Source organism: Macrotis lagotis, chromosome 8 (assembly GCF_037893015.1).
Source record: "Macrotis lagotis isolate mMagLag1 chromosome 8, bilby.v1.9.chrom.fasta, whole genome shotgun sequence".
NCBI classification, from domain to species: Eukaryota; Metazoa; Chordata; class Mammalia; order Peramelemorphia; family Peramelidae; genus Macrotis; species Macrotis lagotis.
This window is the reverse complement of record NC_133665.1, coordinates 133,956,135-133,969,477: the sequence shown is the minus strand read 5'-3', so window position 1 is coordinate 133,969,477 and position 13,343 is coordinate 133,956,135. Positions and strand designations below refer to the sequence as shown.

General features: G+C 37.6%; 1 protein-coding gene across 1 annotated transcript in view; it reads left to right on the top strand.

Moving 5' to 3' along the window:
• The window catches only part of EEFSEC (eukaryotic elongation factor, selenocysteine-tRNA specific), a 305,088-nt gene that overhangs the window by 117,487 nt on the left and 174,258 nt on the right, over positions 1-13,343 (top strand). The window lies entirely within an intron of this gene.

Below are 13,343 nucleotides of genomic sequence, written 5' to 3'. Positions count from 1 at the left end.
CCTTCTTCCCCTTGTGGGTGGTAGGTCCCAGTGAGGATGTCCCCAGTCAGGCTGCATGTTCATGAGGGTCCCAGCCCATATTTATGGTCCTAGCACAGGATTTGCATGTAGAGAAAGAAGAAAGATTAAGTGACTGCTGTGTGCCAGGCCTTGTGTGGAGCACTGTAAAACTGTACAAACATTACTTCCTTTGGTCCTCAGTAACTCAACAGAGACAACAGTAATGGCTTGCCTTTGTTGAAGGAATGAAGAATGACAGCCTAAAAGAGTACAAGCAATTATTAATGCTCTGCTGCCAAGAAATGTCAGTTCACTAAGGCTTGTGCTAAGTGAGCAGTCATCACCTTTGTCCAGTGATGCTTCCTCCCACAGTCCCCATCAGCCCCTCTAGCCACCAGAGCAAAGAGGGTACATTCCGATGTGTTCTCTGTGTTCTCCTGGCATAACTGAAAAGTTAGTATCCTATTGGGCACCATGTTCATGGATTCTTAGGTTGGTAGGGACTCCAGAGATTTCCTCATACTTTCTATCCATTCTCTTCTACCTTGTTACTCACTGGGAATGGGAACAGCAAGTATTTTCCAGATATCATTGGTGATGCACAAAAGTCATTGATGATTTTGTTTTCCACTTTAAAATAATCTGCCTTCTATAATGAAATTTGGATGCCATCTCAATTATTGAAGTTGTTCCAACTTGGTTAATAATGAAGATATTTTGAAATACTGAGAAAGTAAATTGATACAATGCTCCAGTGTCTTCATAGGTCCCTGATCGAGGTTGTATTTGTGAATTCATTTCAGTTTGATTTGGTGAAAGAGGCAGGACAATGTAATGGAAAAACAGTGCACTAGGAATCAGAAGGCCTTGGTTCTTGCCCCAACTTTGCCAGTGACTAACTAATTGTATGACTTTGAGCAATTCTCACCTTATTGATCTTGGTCCTCAGTGTAGTTGTAGGACTAGATAGTATCTAATAACTTTCCTAGCACCAGAATTCCTATGGAACTTTCTTTCCCCTTAGTCCTACTTGAGAGTTTTAGAGTTTTGAGACCTCTGAGCTCATGACAAGAAGGGGAAAAACAAATTTCATTTCAAAAGCATGGGATATGAAGCAAAAAAATAAAAATAAATTAGTTTTGTTTCCTGGTTTCCCAGATATGAGCTTGTACTACTGTAGAAATAGTTTTTAAGTGAAATTTAGATTGGGGAGACCTTTTCTGAGTGTAATGACATGTGTGAACCAAAGAGCTTCTTCAGGACCATGGGAAGTGAAACTTCCTTGTGGACTGAATGTTCTGCTGCCATGCTCCTGATGGTCCTGGGAAGGCCCTGGATTTTGATCTTGAATTTCTCTCGTAATTAGATTGTTCCAGAATTTAGGAAGATGTTTGAGAAAGTATTTTTGTGGTTTTGTTTGTTGATAAAATTTTGCCTTCTAGTGATTTTTTTTTAGGTTTTTGTAAGGCAAATGGATTAAGTGACTTGCCCAAGGCCACACAGCTAGGCAATTATTAAGTGTCTGAGACCAGATTTGAACCCAGGTACTCCTGACTCCAGGGCCAGAGCTTTATTCACTGGGCCACCTAGCCACCCCTAGTAATTGTTTTTGAAGAGATAAGAGCACTCTGGAATTGGTTCCGCAATATCCTTTAAGCTGTCTATGGTTTAAGCAGAAATGAAGATGGCAGGCAAAACAATCCAGACAGCAAGTGGGCAGGTAGAGTTGGTGATCTAATATTAGTAACTGGGGAAGGAATCTTTGCCCAGGTAGCAAGGTCCACCCCAGGTGAGCTTATTCACCTTTCTGAGTCTGAGTCCTTCTTTAGCAAGTGACACAATAATCCTTGCAGGGTTGGGGGTGAGCCCAGGTTGGGGGGGTGGGGAGTAGGGGATGGGGCTGGACTACAGGAAGAGCTCCATGAATGTGAGGTAGAATTTAGGTAGTATGCTGTATGAGCCTTTCTGTCAACATCATCCCTGACATTGAATCTTTTTGCCAAAACACATCAATCTGGGGCAAAGCAGAGTTGGATTTTTGCTCTCTCCCGGCTGGGGCTGAATGCTCAACAAGGTCCATCTTTCTTGAAACACATTTCACAACATGCCAAGGTTTATGACTCCTCCTGACCTCACCTCAGCCCCCCTAACCTTTGGTCAGAGAGATTGACAGCCAGCACCCAGCGGGCACTTGGGGACATGGCAGAGCAGCTGCTTTTAACTCAGAGGAACCCTCTCCCCAAACAAAGTGACATCCCCGTCAGAGTTTGCTAATGGGCTTAGACATATCTGACCGCTTGAACCCGTGAAGAGGAGGAGCACAGCCACTCCAAATAAACAGTTGCATTCCCCACCGCCTGTGCTCACTCTGATCGAGGGCAGGAGCCTTAGCCACAGATCCCTTCCCCCTGTTGCCCATGTCTGTCACCAGCTGGGCCTGATTATACTGTTCAGGGAGAGAGGGAAAGAAGAAGCAAGTTGCTGCCTCGTCCTCAGAGTCACCTAAACTTCAGATTTTCTGAGGTCTGCTTGGGCCTAGATCTTAGGCCCATTTGTTCCCAGACCTGGGAAATTCTCTTTTGTTGGAACTGGCTTTCTGCATTTGGGATTGATTAATCTATTTAATGATTAAGCCTGTGGGATGCCACAGGAAGAATTTTGACCCAGGAATCAGGGACCCAGCTTTCTAGTGCTACCTCTGCTCTTCCTACTTGGTTGGTCTTAGACCTCACAATTCCAAAATTTGTGGACTTAGAAATGATTCCTAAGTCCTCTCTCAGTTCCATTATTAAAATTCTGAGATCACTTATTCATTTAGTCAGCTAGAATTTATTAAGTGCCTTCTGGGATAGCTAGGTGGCTCAGTAGATAGAGCACCAGGCCTGGAGTTAGGTAGATTCATTTTCCTGAGTTCAGATCCAGCCTCAGATACTTATTGTATCACCCTAGGCAAGCCACTTAACCCTCTTTGGCTCGATTCTTCATTTGTAAAATGGCAAAAGAAAATTGTAAAAGGAAATGGCAAACCACTCCAGCTTCTTTGCTGAAAAAAACTTCAAATGGGGTCATGAAGAGTGGACACAACTGACAAGACTGAACAATAAAACTATGTCCTGGACATTCTGCTAAGACTGGGGAAATACACAATTACACACTAATAATCCTGCTATCAAAGAACTCACAAGCTGCAAATAATTATACACAAGCAAGATACACACACACACACACACACACACACACACACACACACAATAAATTAGTCTCAGAGAAAAAGCCTAAGAGATTAAGGAGGACAGAGAAAAGAGAATTTTAGTGAATTCTTGAATGAAGTCAGGAAGCTAGGAGGTAGAGATGAGGAGGAAGAGATCCTAATCATGAAGGACAGTCAGGAGTTAAGGGAATGGATTATAGTATGTGAGGAGCAGTGAAGACCTCATTGTCATTGGATTTTAGAATATTTGAAGGGGAGTAAAGTGTAAGAAGATTGGAAAAGTGGTGGGGGAGGTATTTAGGAAGGGTTTTAAAAGTCAAATAGAATTTTTTGATTATTTGAGGCAATAGGGAACTATTGCAAAGAGTAGTGATACAATCAGAGCTGCGTTTTAGGAAGATCAGTTTGACAGCCAAGTCTGTAGGGGAGAGATTGAATTGGAAAGAAATTTGAGGCAAGAAGGCCAACCAACAGACTCTTGCAGTATCCAGGCATAAGATTATGAGAACTTATATCTAGGTGACTGTAGCATCAGAGGAATGAAGGGGAATATATGAGAGATGTTAGTAAGATAGAAAGGAAAGGACTTAATCACTATTGACGATGGAGTATGAAATTGAGGAATTGAGGTTGACCCTTAGGCTGAGAGCCTAGGTTTTTGAGAGGATGGTTGTGTCCTTGACAGTTAACAGAAAGTTAGGAAGAGTAGGGGATTTCAGGGCAAAGATGATGAGTTCCATTTGCAGACATGGTAAGTTTAATGATGTCTGTAGGATATACAGTTCAAGATGTCTAGTAGATAGTTGGATAAAGAGGTAGGTGGTGATGACGATGACGATGATGATACTCCTTTGTTCTTGAAGACCAGGACATCAGGGAGGTGATGCCATGACAAGCATGTGAATTGAATTTGAGGGAGGGGGTGCTGTGCTAAGTCATTAGCTTCACTTTCTCCTCTAGAGCCATTTGGGTCCAGGGACCAGATATAGATCAGGACCACTAGAAATAGCCCTGGCTATGAGGAAATCAGGTTTAAGTGACTTGCCCAAGGCCACACAGCTAGTAAGTGTCAAGTGTCTGAGGCCAGATTTGAACCCTTGTTCTCCTGATTCCAAGGCCAGTGCTCTGTACCACTGAAACCATGGAAGCTGATTGTACAACTAGTATACTCTGTCATTATGTACACAGCTCATTTACACACATTTGAAAGATGGAAGGACTTTTTTCATGGGAGAGAAGTCTGTTTAGTAAGAGAGATTGGATTCATTGGGAAGGGCTTGAATTGTCAGATAGAGTAATTTATATTTTATCCTAGAGACAAATCAAGGGAAGCTTCTTGAGCAAGGATAGGAATTGATAAGGGCTCTATTTGACTATCATTTTAACAGTTTTTTTGAGGATGATTAAGAAGAATAAAGAAGTACCTGCAGCCAGTAAATCAGATAGAAGTCTATTGCCTCCGAGGATGACTGGGGAGAAAGGGGCAGGGTAGCAAAAGTCAAGAGGATCATATTTTGTAGTCAGTATTGTAGTCTGGGGAAGAATAGAGACAGGGTTGTCCTGGTCATGAAGTCAGAGGGAGAGACTGCAGAGGTGGACAGTACTTCCAATGTAAGAAGTCCAGGGATAGAGTGAGCTTCCAAAAAGAGTCAGAAGTACAACCTGGGCAGGAATGTAGACAAGGCTGGTCTAGGTGTCCCCCTTTGTCATTTCTCCACATCAATTTTTGGTCAATGCTGAAAATAAGCACAGCAGACATCTATCAATCTTGCTAATCATTTTTGCTTTCTCTTCCCCAAACACTCCCATACTTGCTACATAGTAGGCTTGAAGTCTCTTCTCATTTGTTTATTAAAAGCAATCAAAGGGGCGGCTAGGTGGCACAGTGGATAGAGCACCAGCCCTGGAGTCAGGAGTACCTGAATTCAAATCTGGCCTCAGACACTTTCTAATTACCTAACTGTGGGCAAGCCACTTAACCCCATTGCTTTGCAAAAACCTAAAAAAAAAAACCCCTAAACAAAAAGCAATCAAAAACTTAGGAATTTTTTTTTAAAGAAAGTGACTAAATTCTACATATGGGAAAGGAAGTAATCTGGGATGATGTAATGGAGAGAACATTGGATTGGATTTCAGATCCCTTATCTTCCAATATGTGATATTGGGCAAACTCTTAACCAGACTCTCTTGAGTTTGAGCTTCCTTATCTATCCAGCTATATAACAAGAGCTATACCAAATCTCTAAATGCCCTCTCAGTGGTAATATTCTATCATTTTAACCTTGTGCTTATTCCCTGTGAGTCTGTAAGGCTTCATGTTAGCATATCATTTGGAAAAGCTTTCAGTTTATACTCATTATAGATAGAGCTTTTTTCTTGGTTTCGGATAGTTATTACTTATTTTGAGAAAAGGTCCATTTATTCATTATGCTTTCTGGTATTTTTAACAGTTTTCTGTGTCACTGTTATAAGTCCAGCCTTGCATGAGTATTTATTAGGAAATTTGAGATCATTTATGGCTTGTTTAATGTCTTTTTCTCACATAGGAGTTTTAAAAATATTCTATTTTCTGTTGTTAATTTCAGCAACTTCAGACATTCAATGATTTCAGTTAAATTGTCAGTTTTATTTGGCATACTGTTGGGCTTTTATTTTAAATTTATTGGTTGTAAATTCACTCTTTTAATTTTTGATATTGATAATTTGAGTTCTTATTTCTTATTTTTAGTCAAATTACTCAATGACTTATTTATTTTTTAAAATAAAACCAGTCTCTAGTTTTATTTATTCAGTGATTATTTTTACTTTCCATTTTATTAATCTCTCTGTTGTTTTTCAGGTTTCTATTTTGGTGTTTAATTGGGGGCTTTAAATTTGTCATTTTCCTAGGGTTATTTTTCAACCTGCCAATTCAGTGATCTGCTCTTTTTTTTCTGTCTTTTAATTGATGTAATAATCTAGAGATATTAATATTACATTGATATTATTAGAGATATTAATATATAATAGTATAGTAGAGCTATAAATTTTCCCTTAAGTACTGCTTTGACTGCATCCCACAAATTCTGGTATGTTTTCTCATTGTTGTTGTTATCTTTAATGAAATTATTGATTATTTCTATGATTCGTTCTTTGACCCTCTCATTCTTTAGGATTAGGTTATTTAGTTGGCAGTTAAGTTTTAATCTATACTTCAGAAGTCCTTTAGTGAATATAATTTTTATTGCATTATAGTTAGAAAATGAGGTTAGAGTTGCACCATCTAGCATGCAGTCATCATGAAGGAAAACAGCAGTTTATAAACATTGAAAAATTATAGAAATGTGAGCTGTTATTATTTTTGACATAGTTGGTTGCAAAGTCAAAGCTGACTTGTTGGACCTGCTTTCATAAAAACAATTCGCATATGCTTATATAACAAGGCATCTGGTTAAAATTCATACAAGAAACTTATTTTAAAATTGTAATCTTGTTTACACTGCATTTGTTTAGCTTTTTTTGTATTAATAAATGATGTCCATGCATTCTAGATTCTATTCTTAGAAATTCAGGCATTTTTTGCAAACAATATTCCTCCCCAAATATTTGTGTTATAATTCAGCCCTCTTTTGCTATAAATGACAGTTATCTTATGAAAAAATAAATGATGAAAATTTACTTGAACTTGCTAATTGACATGGAACCAAAAGTTGTAGGACAAAGAAAGACTATATAAAATTTTCACTATTTTTTAAATTTTTAAATTTTATTTTTAGGGGATTTTTTGCAAGGCCAGTGGGGTTAAGTGACTTGCCCCCAAGGTCATGTAACTAGGAAATTGTTAAGTGTCTGAAGCCTGATTTGAACTTAGGTCCTCCTTACTCTAGGATTGGTGCTCCAATCACTGTGCCACCTAGCTGCCCCGATTTTTAATATATTTTTTAAGGTGCTCATAGCCTTTATTTTATTTCTTTCCAATTACATGTAAGGATATTTTTCAGCATTCATTTTTTGTAAGCTTTTAAGTTCCTCAGTTTTCTACCTCCCTCCTTATCCATCCCCATGATTGTGAGTTAAATCTGATAGAATATATACAATTTTAATGCAGATTCCTTAGGATCAGGAAAATGAAGGCTTCCATGTAGGGATTCTTAAGTGTTGCCAGAGTTGATAAAGGGTGTGGGTAGAAGGATGATAAGGAAAGAACCTGCTTAGAAGGAGATTGAAAGCAAAGAAGAAGGAAAAGGAGGAGGACAAGAACAAGAGAAATTATAATAGTATCTTTTAACTTTGCTTAAATCTTCTCCTGTCTCTCTTCCTGTCCCTTCCTGAGTGCCATCCTTTCCTTTATAACAAAGAGTTGTGTTTTTTTTTAAAGAAACAGGAAGAAACCAAGTAATCAATATATTGAAAAAAAAACTGAAAATATATGCAATATTTTATATCTTGGACTCCCCACATCTGCAAAGAATGGTGGGAGTTTTTAATCACTCTTGGGGCTGTTTTGTGTGTGTGTGTGTGTGTGTGTGTGTGTGTGTGTTTGCTTGCAACATTCCTTTTCAATTGCTTTGTCATTACTCTTTCCATTTGTGTTCTTTTATAGATTTTCTTTTCTCTGCTTCCTTTAGTCAGTTCATGTAAGTCATTATTTATTTATTTATATTCATATTTCATATTTATTATAGCATAATAATATTCCATACATTCACATATCATAATTTCTTTAACTGTTCCACAATTATTGGAAATCTACCTTGTTTCAGGTTCTTTACTATCACAAAAAAATGTTACTATAAATATTTTGTTATTCAAAGATCTTTTGGGTACAATTTCAGACTGCTTTCCAGAGTGATTGTATTAATTCACAGTTATACAACAATACCTCTATGTTCCTGTCTTCCCAAACTCCTACAACATTGATTATTCCCATCTTTGGTCACCTTTGCCGATTTTTCTGGGTGGAGCACGAAATTTTAAGGTTGTTTTAATCTGCATTTCTCATATTATTAATGATTTGAGACATTTTTTCTTATGGTTGTTAATAATTTACAGTTCTTAATCTAAGGGAGCTTTTATTCTTATGAGGGGAAACAACAGGGACACTTTGGTCCAGGGGAAGTTACTAGGAGGGTAAGTGGGGTTAGATTGATTCACTTTATCCCAAACAACATCATCATTGATGTGATCATAGTTTGCGATGCCAGAATTGAGAATGCATGTTGAAGAGGGTGGTGGGAGGATGCTGTAGCCGAGGTGGATAAGAGAATAGGGCATGAAGTGAAGCATGACTGCACTTTTCCTAAGATAATTGTCAGAAGAGGCATCTCTCAACCAATATAGAACTCTAAGGGTCAGAGTTTCTCCCGAATGGAGAGACTGAAATGAAAGAGACTTTAAGAGATATCCAGTGGTTAGATCACTTAATCAGTGAAAGAAGTTGTGACTTAAACTTGAGTATATATGAGAACTCAACCAGGAAGGACCTTAACTACTAGTAGCTAAGGGAAGTAACCGGGTGAGTCAGCCAATGAAATATATTGGGCTTGAGTGACTTACATTGAATCCTTCTAACTTAATGAGCTGGTTAGAATATGTTCTCAAGGTCCCTCATTCCCTAGTAAAAATAGAATTTGAACTCTACATGTTTAATCCTACTTTGAAGGAGAGGATTGACATTGACAAAGACCCAAGGCTCAAAATTCTAGTCTTGTGGCCTTCAAAAGAGAAACCTCCTTATTTCTTGTGTAACAGTAATAGAATTAGCCAACAGTTGTTGGAGAATCTTCTATTCAAGAGTACCTTTAGTGGTTTTGTTTCATAGCAGTTAGGAGACTAGTTGGTGAAGGAGTCCCAGGTGGCTTATTGAAGGGATTTGAAGCTGAGTTGGGAAGTGGGAGAATTGAATGAGGATACTGGGATAGGTGTCAGTGTAATACAAAGAAGGAGAGTGGTATGATAAAAATGATAGCTGCCAAGGAAACTTGGGCAGTGGCATTGAGAATTGATTAGAATAAAATGGTCCTGAAGATAGGCATTTGGAAGAAGATTATGGTGCCCTGGAAATTCTGTTAATAACTGTCTTTTATATAGTGCTTTAAGATTTACAAAATCAAGTGCTGTATGTATTCATCTATGCCCCATGATAAGCTGTGAAGTAATGCCACAGATGATAATATTGACAGTTTAATGATGAGAAAACAGTTACAAAGCTAAGAAATGGAGGAACTGAAATTTGAAAAGAGGTCTTCCAGACTTTAAGCCCAGCGTTTTATCCACTGTACCACATTGGCAGAAAGCAAATAAAAAGTTTCTGAGTTTAGGTTTGGTTGAGAGCTGGTGGAGGAAAGAGCACTGAAGTGCCCATTTACTTGATGTGATTCCACAGGAATATTTTCTTTAATGGGGTTATTTGTGTAAACTATCTCGAGGAGGAGCTTTCTTTTTTTTTTTTGAGGTGCCTCCATGAATGCCCTCTGTTTTAGCCATGCAAGTAAATTCCCAAAATCTACTCCCCATTGTTCCCAAGATTCCCAAATCTATTTTTCCCAAGAAGGTTTCTCCTACCTACTCCCTTTATTTTATTCCAGTTGACAGAATTTATGATAGTATACTAGTTCCATTCTGCTTTCTGCACCATTTGTTTATATTAATAAGGAGGAAAAAATAGCTCCCTTAAGAAAAAAAGTCGACAAGGTGTAAATAACTCTTATTTTGCTCTTAGGTTCTTTCTTCAGATTTTCATCACTTGAGAGAATAAGTCAATTAATTTCTAACTTGAAATGATATATTCCTGCTATATCTCCATACAGCTTATTTCTCTTCTCTGCTGGTTATCTTTCATAGTTATTTGATTTCATATAATTTTTAAAAGAAACATTAAATATTGCCAGGGTGCATATAAAGCACTGTACCATTTAAACAAAAAAATACTTGCAATTCTTTCTGCTCTTAAAAAACTGAAACAATAAAAAAACTGTAAAAATATCTTTAATTGTTTACAGGTTCCAACATCCAATAATTACATGGAAAGAGTGGATGAGAATGTTTGTTGACAGTGCCTCATTAAATTAATAGAACTTGCCTGCCTTTTGTTTGATGTTTTGCTAAAACATTTCATTATAATATTTTCTGATTTATGAATAAATTCCACCCATTCTTTTGTTTTTCTTCTTTTTAAAACCATATTTAAATGAGTTGATTCAGGGCAAGGGTCATTTAGAAAGTCCCAGTCTACAGCTGCAGGCTGTTGAAATCTCAGTAAGGATACTATTTTGGTGCATCTACAATCAGAGACTGTTCAAATTGAAAAGGACCCTGAAGGCCATTTAAACTGACCCCACCTGACTAGGAATCTTCTTCACTCAACTAAACCAGAGCTCATTCAGCCTATTTAGTTGGGCAAAGCCCTCCCCTTCCTTAATCAATTAGCTCATTCTACCTTTGCAAAATAGCTGATTATATGGCACACACCCTCTTTCATCCAGTTTAGTTTTTAGATTCATTTGTCATTCTCCACCAATTTGGAAAGTAGGAATGAGTAGAGGAGTCAGGCGTTTTTCTCCTTTAAGGAGTAGGTTGCATAGGTAATTGCGACCCTCTTTGTAAATCTTCAGTAATTTTGAGCCAAACCAGAAAGTTGAACTTAAATTGTAAATTCGTAAAGTACTTTTAGTAGTGGTTGTTTCTGTTCAGCGATTTTGCAAACTCAAGGGTGGTTTCCTCAAGGATTTCAGAATTCTAGACATTTAATCTAAGGACCACATCATTAGGGTATATCACTTAATCCCTTTAGAGAGGTGTCCTTTGGGATTTGGGCAAGGTATTTTGAATGGTAAGGTCTCTGGCTGGGTGGGATTGAATGTTGAGGGTCTGGGCCTTTGTACTTAGAAAGGAAATTTGAATAATGTCTTTAGGGAATTATTTCTCAAGCTTTTCCAAGGGGTACGGATAATAAAACTTTGCAGTTTAGACTTAAGACGTGAAAGCATAAGAACCTTTAAAAAAGTTTTAACCATAGTTTTAACATGTATCACTAATATTTCTATCTGCCTTTTTGTTACTGATGTAGTTTCCTAATTTTTAAAGGTAAAGCTTTGAATTCATAATTTCTAAGTTTTATTAGGAAGCAAAAGAAAACATTTCTCTGGAACATCTCTCTTTCTTGAAACAGACAAAAACCTAGTGTCAGGCTTTGGATTGATTCTGAGAAGGGCTCTTGGAAAAAGCACCTTTGTGCTTCCAGATTCCCTTGAGCCTGTGACTGTGTTAGGCTGCTGGTCTCCTGAAGGGCAGCAGTTTTCTTCCTTTTGAAAGCTCTGGGTGAAGTGCTCCTGCTGAACGGGTGTGATTGGGCGGAAGGTCAGGAGTTTAAGAGCTTGTTTTATTCAAGACCAGGGAGAAGAGACGGGAGGGGAGTGAGTTGGTTTTATATGTGTATATATGTATTTTCTTTTTAGTTCATGAGGGGAGCAGTTAGGGCAGAGGAGGGAAGAAAGCCAGAGGGAAAGCTGCCAAGCTGAGCACCACTAATACAAACCATACGCTACATCTCTTTAACTCATGTGCTTAATGTGATCCTCACAGGCAGGAAGGTAGCTTGGTCAGCGCTGTTGATTTAACTCTTCAACTGCAGAATTTAGAAAGATCACAGCTTAGCAGCCTTAAGTACCCACACACTGTGTTTCTATTCCAGGGTTCCAGTGCCACAGTCCTCTAGACTAGCAGACAAGAAGCACTAGCTCTGGGCATCATCCTCTCTATCTTTAAAATAGAAGTAACTGTTTACTACTCATTTACTTCACAAGTATCACAGAGCACAAAGAATGAATAACCTTTTTCTGTAAATATAACCTTTATAATTAGTCTGAAAGGTGGATCTTGTTTTTCATCTTTAACAAGACATCCAGTTAAAAAAAAAAAAAGAAAAAAATGGCATCTTCATAATAGTTGCTTCTGATCATAAATTGTGATGCTTGGAACTTCTGGCCAGTTAGTTTGGGTGGTCTAGCATGTAGTTAATGAGATAATAGTTTTAGGTGCAAATGAAACCAGTTTTAGTCTCTTCATTAGACTAGTTACTGTTGTTCTTTTCCAAGATCTCTTTATTGTCTCCCAATGTGGTACATGACTACGAGAAATGCTATGTGAAAGAGTTTGGACAGTTAATTCAAATTCTTTATCACCATTTGAAAACAAGATTCTGGTCCATGCTTGGATTAAGCCATGTCAATAACTTTTCTTTGTTATTGAAATGCTACACTGGGATATCAATAAATAAGGTGTCTCCACTAAGCAGGTGGGCTTGCATTGTTCTGTTTGTTAAATGTTCATCTCATTGGGGCTGTTGTATTCCTTGATTCCTAGCAGAGTACTTCAGAAATTGTGTTTATACTGTTGGAATAATCCCTAGATAAGTGTGAGTTACAGTGAATAGAGTACCAGACCTGGAGTCAGAAAGATAAGTCTTTCTGAGTTCAAACATGACCTCAGACTCTTACTATCTGTGTGATTCTGGGCAAGTGACTTAACCCTGTTTACCTCAGTTTCTCATCAATAGAATAATCTGGAGAAGGAAATGAAAACCACTTCAGAATCTTTACCAAGAAAGTCCCAAATGGACTAACAAAGAGTCTGACATGACTAATACATCTGAATGAAACAGTTTATATTTTAGATTAGAGGTCTTATTACTCTAATTAGATGCTTCACCCTTAAATTCTGATCCTATGATTTTATAATCTCCCATTTTCCTTTTGTAAATCTCTTCTTTTCTCTTTATTAACTTTTTTTGCTCCCGTTTTCTCTCTTACCCTAGTGCTAAACAACTAGACTTTTATTATTAGGTCTGATACTTTTCAGTTTTTTACCTCATGGAAAGATAACCCAAAATTATTATTTTGCATTAGAGCTAACTAATTTAAAAAAGGTCTTTTAATATATATATTTCAACACAATTAACCAACACATCAATTGATTTTACATACAATGTTCTATATTTCTTCCTCCCTTTCAGAAATGGAGAAAGGTATCTCATCTCTTGTCTTAAGTCAATTTTGATCTTTATAATTATGGAGTGTTAAGTTTCTTCTCTATTATTCTTTCCATTTACATTGTTGGAGTCATTATGTATATTACTTTCCTGGTTTTGCTCACT